Source organism: Pygocentrus nattereri, chromosome 12, assembly GCF_015220715.1.
Source record: "Pygocentrus nattereri isolate fPygNat1 chromosome 12, fPygNat1.pri, whole genome shotgun sequence".
In the NCBI taxonomy this organism is placed as follows: Eukaryota; Metazoa; Chordata; class Actinopteri; order Characiformes; family Serrasalmidae; genus Pygocentrus; species Pygocentrus nattereri.
Genome location: NC_051222.1, coordinates 35,536,703 through 35,552,638, shown reverse-complemented (window position 1 = coordinate 35,552,638; position 15,936 = coordinate 35,536,703). Strand labels below are relative to the sequence as shown.

Below are 15,936 nucleotides of genomic sequence, written 5' to 3'. Positions count from 1 at the left end.
TTAAAGACCTGGGATTTGCAGCCTGTCCAAAAGCTGAAGTCTCCAGTAGTGGAGTGGCTCTTAAACTGTTGTCCTAAATGTTGTTTTTTTGGGGGGGCTCTGATGATGTTTGGAGGGTCGCTTTGTTCAGACTGCATAATACAGACCTTCAGTCTCAGCTGAGACTTTGCCATCGGATAGACTTTCATCTCTTGTAGATTCTTTTTTTTTTGGCTTGCTCTGTCTCTGTCTCTCTGTGTGTCTTTCTCTCTCTCTCTCGCAGTCTCTCTCACTAGTGAGTGGTCAGTCCAGTTGGCTGTAATGAAGCTGTCTCTTTCAGAAAGGACACAGTGCAGCTCTGTTTTTATGCTCTTTCTGGTTCATTTACGATCCTGAAGCCTCGGACAAAGTAGCAGAAAGTCTTCACACAGAGCCAATCTGAAACTGTCAAACTGAATTCAAACTCTCACTCATACTCATCACTGTTACTGTCTTAGTGAGACGTTTCTGTGTAGAGTTTCAGGCTCTCGTGTTCTACAGGCTTTTCAGACTAAACAGTCCTGAGTGACGTCTCAGCCTCAGAGTTAGTTTATTACTCTATTATACAACATGTTCTCTTTTACAGCTGGAGACAGCGCTGGAACTACTGTAACTGGACACAGAGGACAGTCAGTCCAGATTAGATGCTCCTATTGGTCTCTATAAGATCTCCATAAAATATCTCTGCAGAGGAGAATGTTCCGCTTTATGGAGAACTAAAGTCATTCCAGTTCAGTCTGGATCTGCTGAAGATCAGAGATTCTCTCTGGATGACGACACAGCAGCCAGAGTCTTCACCATCACCATCACTGACCTGAGAGCAGAGGATGGAGGAAGATCCTGGTGTGGGGTAAAGAGGCCTAAACCACTTCCTGACCTTTACACAGAGATCCTATTACTGGTTGAACAGGGTGAGTGACCGATGGTTCAGACTGATATCAGTGTTTAATAAACAGAGAAACAGATATGAAGACTTGTCCTGTGTGGTCAGTGAGATATTTATGCTGAAAGATGAATTAATTTTATATTGTCTCTATTTCTTTTCTTTAGGTGACCCTCCTACCATCTCTCCCTCCACATCTTCTCCTCCGTCAATGCAGACACAATCCACACCTCTCTCCAGTTTTCCATCTACAGGTCTGAGCTCTCTATCAGTCTGTTTTTTTAATTTGCATATTCATCAGATCATCCATCACACCATTAGTGCCTGTTGATCTCGTGTCTGCACTGTGACAACTCAAGATTTATTCATCCTGAAAAATAGCTTAGTAAAAAAATGTCAGGTTGTGTTTAATCTCTCTAAATTGTTTCAGTATAATAATCATTTTAATAATTATGGAATATGAAATGGTTCATTATAGAGAAATTTAAATATTCAAATTTCAAAACCTAACCCTGGACCTAGTCCTAACCCTCACCCTGGCGGTAGTCCTAACCCTAACCTTTACCTTTACCTTAAGTGTGGGTGATAAGTCTTTGGATTGTGTGCTGGGTTGTTGGAGGTTACTTGCCCTGAAGTTGGAGTGGGGCAAGGCCAGGGAAAGGGCAGGGGGCAGAGCGGGGCTGTAACGAGGAGCAAGGAGGCGGACGCATATGCGGAGATAAGCGAGATTTATTAAGGCCAAATCCAGGGTCATAGTGATAACAGTCCAGGTTCACAGAGCCAACACAGATAGATTGGCGGGCAGACATGACAGACACCAGAATGCAATAGAACAAGCAGAACATACAACACAGCAAATAACAAACAAAGATTCAAGCAAAGACCAAAACAAAGACCAGCAAACACAGGGCTTAAATACACACCGGGAAGACGAGGGACAGGTGAAAATCAGGGGCGGAGTCTCAAAACAAGGGGCATGAATCAAAACAAACGCAGATGGAAGACCAAAACAAAAAAAGCACACGGAGTGGGAGGAGCCAATCGTGACAGGGGCAGGGCAGGGCAGGTAAATGAGTTGGGTCATGCACCTCCTGTATGGAAGGGTGGGTATTGGGTATCTCTGGGATAGAGTTGGCCAGTGTAACCCACGTTGAAATATGATATTACAAACTCTAAAATATTGAACTAACGGAAAGTTCGAGAGCGCCCGGTGGAAGCAGAAGGGAGAGGGGAGAAGAGAGAGCGCTGAAGCTGTGAGATACAGCCTGTTTCTCTCAAACTACTGAACTACAGTCACTACAAACCCGCTCTACCTGTGTTTCCCAGTCCAGGACCCACAGAGGACGATACCTTTCCCTGATTTAGAGTAAAACAGGCTGGTTTGGTGAGTTAGAGCTCAGTTTAGCTGCTGTATGTGGCTGAATTAAAGACTTTAAGGTGTAACTAATGGCTACATTAACATGGTGCACTGTGGTGCTGTGCTGCTGTTAAATGAGGCTGAGTCTGTTGTGTTTAGCTGGGTGGAGGTTTGTGAAGGGAGCTTGTTAAGGAGCTAGGTCAGTGCTAGCCTACAGCTAGCAGCCTGCTGTCCTGTCTCCATGGTGTTGCTGCTGTGGAGCCCGCGGCGCTGTAGCTGGTGAATTTCTTCTAATATCGTATCAAATGGACATTAACTGAAGTATTTTGTGCCCTTTGACCTGTAAAACAGGTCGGGGTTTTCTCCTTCTCTGAAATCCAGTTTCTCTGTGTAACCCAGGTGAAAGTAGTCATTGGTTATTAAATAGTTAATAAATAAGAATAAATATCAAAATATCAAAATATGAATTAAATAATTTACTTAAGTGATATTAAAAACATCTAAAATGGATAAATAGAATTAAAAACTTTATTTCATGGTTTTGGTCATTTATTTGATCATTGGTTGAAGTTGAAAGGTCGTATCTATCAGCAACCGTGGTAAGACTGTTCAGGATTGAACCTCTACTTTCTCTCTGGATCACGTGAGCAGTGCTAAAGGACTGTTTAGCACTAAGGACTCGATTTAATGGACATTGATCCAGTTAACCGTTTTATGGTTCATGTTATGTACATACTTTGAATGTGTTTAACTGTAAGGTTGATTGATTAACTCTCTCATGTGGGCTTAGCGAGACGCCCTATGTTTTTTTGGTTGTAATAACCTACTGATAGAGGGTAATACCAGATACTTTTGATTAAGTTATAACAAAAAGGCCTAAATTTATTAACATTGAAGATGGATAATTTAAAAAAAAAAGTTATATCAAATAACTGCAAACTAATACTAGAACACTAATAAGAGCTCAACTGAAATACTAATTAAACTACTAAAACCAACTAAGTTAACTAGAGGTTAAGAATTCAAAAAATCGGTTTTCCTAACTTAAAGGGTGACTGAGTAAGACTCTGATTCTTGTTTGACTCTCTTTGCTTTCATATGCAATTATTTATCTCTGTTATATGTCGTGTCTGTAATGTCTTGAAGGATCCTGTTTCTTAATAATACATTTCTACTACTTTTCTTCTCTCTTTTATTTTTGATAAAGCCGGGAATTCTAAACTTTTGGTCTGTGGTGTTTTCTACGTTTTCTATGGTCAATTACTCTTTTATGAACCTAGTTCTAGTCCAACAACAACAACTGTCTTTTAACATTGTAGTAAGTGCTACATCTGAGTTACAGCTGTGTGTGCATCGTACACTGGAGCTAGTGTGAGTGCAGCGGACACCAGATGGCGAGCCGACCCGGATTTTGGGCCTATTAACAGCTAAAGGCTGAACCGGTTCCTCCTGTACCGTCGGACCTGGATTGCTTGAGTTTCTGAAAGTTTTGAACAGAACAATTAGAGTATCGGAAAAAGGCGAGAGACCACATTAATCTCAAGGAGAGACATCTTTTCCTTTTTTTAAAAAAACCTGGAGCATTTATGGACAGGACTGTCCTGAGAGCTTGAACACAATATTAAGGGGAGTGTAATTCACTGAATAGACTGAATCAAGAGCACCAAGGGTTTCTTTTCCTTCCTGCTGTATTTATCCTTTGGAAACGTTGGGGTGTGTTCACTGTTGTAAAATCTATTTGTGTTAAAGGCTGTTGTGTAACTTGTTATTGGTCATTTGAACCCCTGAAAAAGTAAGGGAGGTTAGCAGTGCCCTCTCAGCTGCAAAAGAGAGACAAGGTTCATTTTATTTTGTTACTTTATTGCATTTATTTAATTGTTGTATTCACAAGGGTTGCTAAAGAGTTGCTATGTGAATGGATCCTGGAAAACCTAGCAAGAAGGAAAATAGGTTAACTGACAATATTCAGCCTAAATAAGAAAAAAAATACAATTGATAATTGCAAATATAGATATATGTTACCGGCCTCAGGCCTAGGGGAAACCTGAGGCACAGTACAAACGTCTGTTTCCCTTAGAGAGACGGACACAGAAGTTAGCGTGTGCAAACTGGCGCTCTTTATTTATACAAACATCATAAAATAGCAATCTTTAATACCAACTAACACCTTAAACCAAAAGACATTTAAACAAGATTAACATTGAAATAGAAAACAATAAATCTCAGTCATTACCAATGAAGTTAACCAAATATACAAAAAATAAAGTATAAGGAAAATAAGCCACTAAAGTAAACTTCAATAAATGCACTAATATAATAAATAATTAGAAAACAAGGCATAAGGCAGAATATAATAATAATAATAATCAGCAAAGAAACACAACCTTCATAAAATAAACCAACATAACTAATGAAATCAATTAGACAAACCCAAAACTCAAGAAACACCATAAATCAAGAAAGGAAAAGAAATAAATAACTCTTACAAATACACACAAAATGGCCCATAATTATGAGAAAGGAAAAATATAAGAAAAGCAAAAAACTTACACTAACTCAGAAAACAACTATAAACCCCTGAATCCCACATACAAACCAATAATAAACTTCATTCAGCATTTAATAAATACTACCCATCTCAAAAGGTACAACAGTGCAACAGAAAAGTTCTATTAATAACATTTACATTAACACAGCTAGTTATTCTTTCACCTTTACCTTGACATTCATAGTTCATAGTACTTTATACCCCTTTGTATTTATAACCTGTACATTCTTGTTTATAACCCCCTTCATGTCTATACCCCCTCATATTTTTAACCTGTATATTCTATACTTACTGTACATTGTAACATATTTATATTTCTGCTAAGCACTTCTGGATGGATGCAAACTGCATTTCGTTGCTTTGTACCTGCGACATACGCAATGACAAAGTTGAATTCTATTCTATTCTATTCTACATACACAACCAATAGCCTTCATTCATTCATTCATTCATTGAGATCTTGTCTGAGCCAGCTAACGGCGTGTTGGCCTTACACGTGTTTCTCACGTAGTTTGAATTGTACACTGCAGATCACCCAAGACACATACAATACATTTTAAAACCATCCAGAGAAAAGGCGATAGTGGAATAAAACCATATTTTTCATACCTTAGAGAGACGGACACAGAAGTGTGCAAACTGGGTTCTGAAGAGTGGATCCTCACTGCCAGTTTTTATAGCCTGGACGATCTCTCATTAAGGCGCGCCCCCTGCTGGTCTGGTGCCATTATTTAGTACTTAAAGCTGATTTGGTTAACCCACATGAAATTTATTTAAGAAAACCCAAATCAAACAAAAGGAATAACAATAAAACAATAATACAAACAGAAAAATACCTAAAATATCTAAAACCAATTAAGACTAATCAAAAAAATACAAGGGGTGTTTATTATTTTATTTAAAATTTCCAACCCCTTACATATACTTACCTTTTAACCTGCACACCAAAGAAAATCCACAGCCACACTAAATAAGCAAATAATTAATTAGAAAGAAATGACAATATTGACCTAAACTTAATGTGAATTAACTGAATTAAACTAACACAAATAAACCCATAATTAATATAACCTCAGCCATTAACTAAACTTGAACTAATACATCCTAAATAAAGAACTATGAGGATTATAACCGTAATGGAAAATTTTATATATAAAAATGTAGCTGATTGTTTTTTTCTGATAACCAAAGATCTGTGCCAACTGAGTATTCTTGTTGTCTGTCAAAGGTTTTTTGTTTACTAAACACCAACGTAATCTTTTTATGTGTGTGTCTCTGGTCAGTTACAGTTGCACCACTCCCAACGGCCCTAGAACTGGTCCATTAGCATAACCATTTGTGATAGCCCTTGCACACAAGTGTTACACTAGGGTATCTGTTGATGAGTCATTTGAAGTACATGGAGGACGGAGCTGGTGTCGTTCGAAAGATACCAGGTCCATGAGACTAGGTGGTTCTGTCACAGAGGAATGAGGGCTTAAATTTGGTGGTGAGATTTTGTTATGGCGGTCCACCGCGGACCACGCTGAGGTTGGCCTAGAAGCGCTGTGGTCGAACGAGGTTGAAAAACAGCAAAAAACAACTATGTCCATAAAATTCACCTAGATGGCTATTTCGGGGGGCATGACCCACTTTAACAGGCTGAAAATAGTGCACTCCCATTGGTTAAAGGGAGTAGGAAAGCATCCCTGGATGAAGAACAGAGTGATTAAATGACTATGTCCATAAAATTGGCAGAGGTGGTTTCATCCAGGGTCTCCATGCCGTTGGTGTATCTGGCCATGGTGCAATTTTCTCAGGCAAATTCAAATCTACCCGTGGTCTGGAGTTGCAGAACCTGCAGAGCTCTGTTCCACTGTACAGCACCTCATACAGTCTTCTGTAGAGCTTCAGGGACCTTCAGCATTATTATTATTATTATTTGATGGTGTTTAAAATGTAAAATTGAAAAATAAATTTGATTTTTTTTAATTAAAAGTTTTTATTCACAGAAATCCAACATTCAAATACCATGAAGTCAGACTTCAAATAACACAATGTCTGTGATCAAATCTCAGAACTGCCCAAATAAAAATGAATTACTGAATATGAATGTTTCCCCAAGGAACTGAATTTCTGTCAAAAACAAGTTTCTAATGAAGTGAAGAAAAAGATTTCTAAATAGGACAATTCGACAAATTAAGATGAGACTCAATACATCTAATCCATCTAATGAAACGATGTCTACTAAACGTGAAAAATGAAATATTAGACTGTAAAGCTTTAATCCTTTTCACTACTGACAGTTCAGATTCATGTACAGTAACAACAGAAAGCAGCTCAACACTCAGTCCATCCCTGTATATTCCATCATAATCCTGTACGTCGTTCTACATTTCCATTCTGATCTTATCAAACCTCCAATGTGTCAATCTAATAACTGGCTAATTCACTGGCTGCTCATTACTAAGCAGTAAATAAAGTGAGTTATGAACTTCAAGAGCACTTTTATTTATATATTATGCATCATAATTCACCCTCAGAAAAAAAGGTGTGACACTGTGACTGGGGCAGTACGCTTCTTGTCACTGTGGTGGTACCCTCGGGGGTACATCCCAGTACCTTTAGTCAGGGAACATAACTGTAACATAATCCATTGAAATGATATTTTAGAAGATGTACTGACTCCACACCTCCTGCCTCGCCTGCAGGCTTTTTATTAAACGGTTCTGTTTTAAAAATGGTTTATAAAAAGATACAAATGTTTACTTTTCCACTAGGAAATGTTTATTTAAAGAACACAACTGGACCTTAAAACCACTGTTGTACCTTTTGAGGGAACACTTACACTGTTTGTATCTTGATGAACGAATCCTGTTCCTGCATGGTCCCTTTATTTCTAACAGTGTATTGTGCTCAGCCCTTAACTGAGCATTGAGAGAAACTGATTCCTTATTGTAAAGTCAAGCTTATTGTTTATGGAAAGCATCTAAATCAACATTGAATTTCATCAGATTTGCTTAACATGACAAAGGTTTAGTGTTTTCTTATGATTTTTATTAAGATATCACTAGAAAATCAGCACTTAATTTAAATGTAACTTAATTGTAAACTCTTAAAATAGAAATTTTAATGTTTAGCTCTTTATGAATGAACATTATTCCAAACCAAACACTGTAAATCCAAACCTATAAGTGGTGAATTAAAGCCTCAGGCAACATTAAGGTACGGGTGCTCTTTAAATTTGTTAATGTTATCTTGTGGGCACACAATATGCACATGTAAAGTGTGGAATACTGCTAGATTGGTGTTAATGACGCATAGGGAATGCTTAAGGAAGCTTTCTCTGGTCAGATTTATATAATAAACGTATTTTCATTTCATGAATATTTAAGTATTCTGCTTGTATTTAGACCTTACTGATATAATGTAGATGGCTAGTTAAGTCAGGGGTGATGATTAGACAGTTCAAAGGATTTATTAGGTGCAGGTTTGAACAAAGCAGCCTTCATATCTGGTAAAAGCGAAGAAACCTTTTGAGGACTGAAAAAGAAATCAGTTCCATCTGCAGAAAATGAGCTGAATATATGAAACCATTTTTACAAGGCTGCATATTTTAGTATATTTTATTAAACAAAAATGCACAATCATGAACAGACAGAGATGCAGAGCTGAGCTCCACCCAGCATGTGAATGTGGTGAGAACACAATGCAGATCACTAACAGCCCCACACTGAGCTCAACATACTGAGAATAAGAGCTGATACACAACATTTATATCAGAATGATTTCAGCTCTTAGCATTTCATACTCTACATAGAGAAAACACTCTGCACTAAATCACACAGAGATGATTATATTTACAAAGTAGAAAAAGCTTTTCACATTTTAGCAGATATTTATAAAAAGTAAAATAGGTGGTTACAATATGAGGCATTAATATAAATTTGACATCATAGGATCATAAGGAAAAAAAATCATTGTAATTAAAAAAACAAAAAGAAAAAACTAAAAAATAATCTTCACAGAATAATGACTAAAATAGAGATGCAAAATTACATCTGTAGTTTTGTGTCTGTCATGGAAATCCTGACAGCAGAACAAATCACAGGTGTTGAATAAGCGATAGTATTTATTTAGGAAATGAAAGTGTGACAGACCAGAGAGTGAAGAGATGAGGGTGCACTCTGAGGCGGTCACCCTTACAGAGGGCTTTATACCCTAAACTAGGTGTTGACGAGATACCAAATAAGGGGAGGTTTGACCGCTGTTGTTATCAGTCTTCAGCAGGTTATGAGGACATGCAGCATCTTCTGGTCAGGCTGTACATGCATGACCAGTGCTGCCCTGACTGAATATCTTATGAAAGCAGAAGTTCTGGGGGTGTAGGACAGTTGACCGAGGTCAATCGCTATATGAGGATCCTGCTTTATGTATCTATGCAGCTAAGCTCGTCTATCAGTCAGAGGACAGGATGTTTTGTCCATGACCTTTGGCCTGTACATAGTCTTACACTCTGCAAGCAATAAAGCAAATACATGGAATTAATACAGTTTCCATAACACATCTTGGCAGGAGGGGCGGCACGGTGGCATGGTGGGTAGCGCTGTCGCCTCACAGCGAGGAGGGCCTGGGTTCAATTGGAGGGCCGGGTGATCAGGGTCCTCTCTGTGTGGAGTTTGCATGTTCTCCCCGTGTCTGCGTGGGTTTCCTCCAGGTTCTCCGGTTTCCTCCCACAGTCCAAAGACATGCAGTCAGGCCAATTGGACATGCTAAATTACCCCTGGGTGTGAGTGACTGTCTGTGTCTGTCTGTCTGCCCTGCGATGGACTGGCGACCTGTCCAGGGTGTATTCTGCCTTCCGCCCGAAGACTGCTGGGATAGGCTCCAGCACTCCCCCGCGACCCTGACGGAGAAGCGGCTTGGAAAATGGATGGATGGATGGATGGATGGATCTTGGCAGGAGCTGAGTTTAAAAGCTAAAGTAGAGAGATCATCATGTTTTGTAGATGAAGAACTGATACAGACTCAGACATTCAAATCCATGGTATATGGAGTTTATCACCTTCTCTGTTACTGAGGATCACAGTTTAATGTGTAGAACACACTGCTAGAGTGTCGTACTCAGGAGAGCTTGACCGAGGTTCCAGAGCTGTGTACGGGTCATCAGCAGAGCTGGACTGAACAGCCTGTGTGAGGGAAAGAGGGAATGAAGCAGAGGAGGAGAAATGAAGACTCCATTTAGTTTCTGAGGTAGGAGTTCTTCACAGATCTAGAGGGAGGATTTGTGAGGAGACACTTACTGTAAGTGTGTGGTACACATCATCAGAGGACCTGGCTGTGGGCTGAAGAGCTGTGTACGTGTCGTCCTGAGCTTTAGGGTCAGCGTTCTGGACAGAGGATGAGTAGAGAAGGTGTAGAGAGACTGAAGGAGTTTAGGAATCATCACTGCTTTAATAATTCACTGTTTGAAGCAAATCATCTCCATCATGATTTACTGGCTGAAACCAAAAGGTAAGGAGCTCAGAACAGCACCTTGGATAGCACGCTCACCTTCTCACAGCTCCATCCTAAAACACTCAGTCCTACACTGCCATCTAGAGGAAGAGCTTTGGGTAGCACTTTATCTTCCAGTGACTTTTTAAATGAACAGTGTAACTATAATTGAACAGCTGGCAGTTAAATATCTCATAACATGTGGATTATTTCTGTTCTGACATGCAGTCACACTGAGTCATATTACAAGTCAAGATCAAGACGAGAGCCTGGGAGATTACAGAGATTACAGAGTCTGGAGCTCATAAGACAGAGTTACTGTAGCTTACAGCTTCACTTCTCTCCTCTCCAACTCCAGCAGCTACTCTACACCACTGCAATGGCAATGATGAGTGAGCACCGGGGATGGAGCAGTTTATATGCTGATGCAGAGAGAACTGTCTGTCTTTTAATGTTGATAAGGTTAAATGAATAACTATTGACTTCAGCAGGACTCACAGTGATCACTCTCCACTGCACATCAATGGAACAACTGTGGAGAGAGTCAAAAGCTCCAAGTTCCTTGAACTTCACATGACTGATGGCCTTACTTGGACTCTTAACAACATCTGACTAGCTGAAAAAGCCCAGCAGCATCTTGACCTCCACCATCTTGATGAATAGAACAAACCTCACCCTTCTATTTTAGCTACTTCCTATTGGGCAACAATGGAGTGCATGATGACCAGCTGTTTCACTGTCTGGTATGGTACCTGCACTGTCTCAGGCCGTAGAATCCCACTGCAGATTGTGAGGACAGCTGAGAAGATCATCAGGGTGTCTTTACGCATCAAAACCTCCTATCACAAACTCTGCGTCCACAAGACCGCCAGCATTGTGGATGACCCCTCCCACCTCTGTCATGGACTCTTCATCATCCTGCTTTCTGGTTGAAGGTACCAGAATATCTGTTACACCATCAGACCCTGCAACAGCCTCTTCCCTGAGGCAGTCAGACTACTGAACACACTAATGTAGACTGATCACACAGGCCTTAGTCATCACTGCACACCTGCACATTGACTTCTTTAAGTCTTAATCTTTTAATGCTGCCATTTGACCCCAATTCATTTATATTCTTTTACCGTCCTGTCTAGTTACGTCATGTGTATTTACCATGTGCTTTTATTGTCTGGTAGATTTATTGTATATTCTGCACTTGTTCCACAGTGTTGTGTATCTGCACATTGTGTAGTCCTGTGTTATGTGCTCCTGATTTGTGATGCACCGTGTGGCCTGACAAATAACTTTTAATTTAATAACATAAAACGAATGGATATCTACATTTTAAAAGTATGTTTGTGTCTGCATGTTCCTGTGGCCTGTTGGTAGTATCCAGTTTGGCTCCTGCTGCTGGGGTTCTCACAGCATGTCTGAGGTTACTGAGAGTGCACATTCATATGTGGTTGTAACCACATTTGGGTGTAGATGAGACATGTTTCTTGTAGGAGGAAGTAGCATATTAATGCGCTGGGGTATTTTTATTGAGCATGAGAACTTTTAAGTGGTGACCACATGTAGATTAAAATACGTGACCACTGGGATAGGCTCCAGCACCCCCAAAAGAGATCTGCTACTCAGTGATATCTTCCAGGTTTGTCCAGGGCTACTGGCTTTAGAGGGAGTCCAAAATAAATGGGTTCCATTTGTGCAGAACCTTTGTTTTGAGTGGTCAAACATTCATATACAGAAAAATGTACATTTTTAAACTTCAAATAACATTTCAGTTCAACACTTACACGTTTAGATGCTTTTCAACTTGTGTTACAGGACTTTCTAAAAGAGTCTTGTGTGTGTTCTTAATCTGATCAGCTGATCAGCTTCCAAGCATTTGGCGCTCAGTAGGAGTAATGCCAACTAGACAGCACTCAGCAGCAGAAACGCCAAACAACAGGCACTCAGTAGAATAATACCAACCAATTAGCACTTAGTAGAAGTAATGCCAACAAATTAGCACTTAGTAGAAGTAATGCCAACCAATTAGCACTTAGTAGAAGTAATACCAACCAATTAGCCCTAAGTAGCAGTAACGCTAACCAATCAGCTCTCAGTAGCAGTAACGCTAACCAATCAGCTCTCAGGAGCAGTGACGTTAACCAATCAGCTCTCAGTAGCAGTAACACTAACCAATCAGCTCTCAGGAGCAGTGACGCTAACCAATCAGCTCTCAGTAGCAGTGATGCTAACCAATCAGCTCTCAGTAACAGTAACACTAACCAATCAGGTCTCAGTAGCAGTAACACTATCCAGTCAGCTCTGAGTAGCAGTAACTCTAACCAATCAGCTCTCAGTAGCAGTAACACTAACCAATCAACCCTCAGTAGCAGTAACTCTAACCAATCAGCTCTCAGTAACAGTGATGCTAACCAATCAGCTCTCAGTAGCAGTCACGCTAACCAATCAGCTCTCAGTAGCAGTAACACTAACCAATCAGCTCTCAGTAGCAGTAACTCTAACCAATCCGGTCTCAGTATCAGTAACTCTAACCAATCAGGTCTCAGTAGCAGTAACGCTAACCAATCAGCCCTTAGTAATAGTAACTCTAACCAATCAGCTCCCAGTAACAGTGATGCTAACCAATCAGCTCTCAGTAGCAGTAGCACTAACCAATCAGCTCTCAGTAGCAGTAACTCTAACCAATCAGGTCTCAGTAACAGGATTAATTCTTCATTTTTAACTGAATCTCTCTAGTTACCCCATTTCAATGAGGACTCGCTCACTGGCTCCCTCTAGTGTGTCGTCACGATTTTGATATAATGAGAGTGATAGGAAGTGGCCAGGCTCTCCTGGCCCTGACTCTGATGATGTGCCAGTCTATGTTGATAGATTTTGTTCCAGGATTGTTTTTTTTTAAGTACATGTTAAATGATCAGTGCTGCTTCTGATGGCATGATATTACTTCTGTTTTCATTACTGAAGCAGGACTTTATCTCTGTCCTGAGCTGAAATACGACCCATATCTGACCTGTTTTCTAACTCTCTGTTCTCAGGGCTCAGGCCTCGATGCTCCGCCTCCTGATGACGGCTCATCCAGCGCTGAAGACTATGAGAACATAACAGTGAGTCCCAAACATGATCGTCTTATTACACTGTAATAACACCACAGTCCATCTACAGTCTTAGAGAAAAGAGAAATAAGTGATGACGCAGATTTTAGTTCTTTAAGATGAAGTGGATGATTTATCTACTCCCCGTTCTTCTACTGGTCACTGTTCAGGATTAAAACACTGATATTTCCAACACTAGTTCTGCATTAGTATAACTGGACAGTCCATCTCTGCGGTGACTCTGGTAAAGTGAGTGCTGTGCTGTGAGATGCTGGCACTGTTGTGCAGGAAGCTGGCGGAGTAGATCAGCACATCAGGGTCAATACTTCACTACATAGCCTGGCCTCACATGCACTGCTGTAATTATACCACACACTGTCCCAAATCTTTGATTTTTCATTGTTATTATTAGATTTTGAGATAAATTAGAAAGTTTATTTATCTTCTTAGGAATAAAGCAGCTCTGATCTAGACCTGCTGTCCATTAATAACACTGAACGAAGCATCACCTTGTGAACACCTGAAGATGACCACACTGGAAACACAAGTGTGGTCATGAAGAACAAACATAAATAAACTATAAACCTGACAGCTGGTGATTTGAGAGAACTCACTCACATTTTACAGGCGTGTAACTCAGTTTGAAGCCGTATCTGTAGTTCATGGTAGATTAAAATCATGGTGCCTCTAATGGAAACTTCTTACAGGCCAGCAATGCCGTTATAAACATTAGAGGAAGAGTCACACCGCTCACTGTTCTCCACCTCATGGACTAGAACAGAAACGGGGAGTCAGTGAAAATGTGTAGTAACTAGTGAAAGTGCTTCTATTTGCATTATACAAGGTTTTTCATTACAGATTACATTACAGTGTGGGGGGCAAATCTCTTAATTCTGGAGGAAATAAATATCTCTTTAAACCTGCAGCACAGCCAGAATCAGGACCTGAACCTGGATAATGGTAACCAACACTCCCAAACACAGTACCTCCCCAAACTGCTCTCACACAACCTGAACATCAACATCTCCTACTTGAAAAGGCCCCTGAAAACCTTTACTTAGCGTTTTAAGAACTAAATCCAGCCTGGTTAAGCAAGCGCAAAGCATCGTGGGCTCAGTTGAGAATTTTTAAATATGTGGTCCAGTTTGTTCACCTGGTGCTTTATTGGCTGTGAGAACTCGAGATGGTAAAGAACTCAGTTTGTCCAAAAGCTCCTGATGAGCAGATCAAATCCACCTAGACGTGGTCCAAACATGAGCTTTAATGAAGAGATGAGCCATAAAAACCCTCTAATTCTCTACGAAGGCCATGAAAAGGTCAAGGTCATAAATTTCGCTTAAATTTGAACAGAGACCTGAAAATAGAGCAGAATCTTCCACATTTTCTTCGCCCGTCTTCACTTTTCTTTATTTATTAATTTTCTTCAACATACTAAACTTTTCTGTTGTTAATTTCAGGCTTAAAATGAGAAAACATCCCGGATTTTCCACGTGGTCTCAGACGTTTGGACCCCAAAAGCACAAGATTCTCTTCTTTTAAGATGGAATTTGCATCATATGCTTCACTCAGTAAGATCACTCATTAAAATGCCATCAATCTGTATCGATTCTATTAAATCCTTCTACATATTTTATTCTTGTAGCCTGTAATTTTACTGTTGTTCAGTTTTATTCAGTTCCTCTTGATTTGTTCCTGCACTGCATTTCCCCGTTTTGATGTTGTGTCTATTTCATCATTTTATCGTTGTAATTTGATCTTAGATCATGAATATATAAAAGTTATGCACATTAAATGTTTATTTCTTGTTATTGTTAATTGGGCTCATATTTAGTGTTTTATAGTCCACTGGTAGCGCTTTACTAGAACCCTGCTGCTTATCACTGACATAACCATCCATAAACATGTCATAGAACATGCTGTGATTATGTGTCATGACAGATTCTCTTCAGTGTAACATTATAAAATATTGTTATGTTCATTCTGGTAATTATCATGACAGACGCCGTAATGTCTGATGTTATGACAGTTTGTCACTTACTGATTTTAGCTAAATGGACTCTAGTCAGCCTTTATGACACCTGAACTTAATCAGCCCTGAGAGTCGGTCTCAGAGCCGCTCTCCCAGCTCAGGGAACAGAAATGCATGAACACGTATTCAAACAAAGTGAAGACGCTATGAACTTGAATCTAAACTGAGACTCAAACTGAGAACTAAACTGCAGCTTAACATCAGAGTCTTCACGTCCACCACACCAGTGCTAACAACTCAGAGGATAATGGAGAAAGCAGGAGGTGGCTGACCGGAGGGCCACCTGGTGCAGGACTGTGGATTTTATTAGGGCTAACCCTTTAGTGGATGCTGTGTGGCATCTGACATGGGCCACACTGTCGCGGGCGCCATTGGGCGGCACGGTGGCGTGGTGGGTAGCGCTGTCGCCTCACAGCAAGGAGGGCCTGGGTTCGATTCCCTGGCCGGGCGACTGGGGTCCTCTCTGTGTGGAGTTTCCATGTTCTCCCTGTGTCTGCGTGGGTTTCCTCTGGGTTCTCCGGTTTCCTTCCACGGTCCAAA

General features: G+C 40.2%; 1 long non-coding RNA gene across 1 annotated transcript; it reads left to right on the top strand.

Annotated features, from left to right (window-relative positions):
* The first annotated feature begins 2,152 nt into the window (after positions 1-2,152).
* LOC119264741 lies at positions 2,153-14,967 on the top strand. The gene is made up of 3 exons (XR_005131176.1): positions 2,153-2,285; positions 13,311-13,379; positions 14,825-14,967. It is a non-coding gene; the product is annotated as an uncharacterized LOC119264741 (long non-coding RNA).
* The last annotated feature ends 969 nt before the right edge of the window (positions 14,968-15,936 follow it).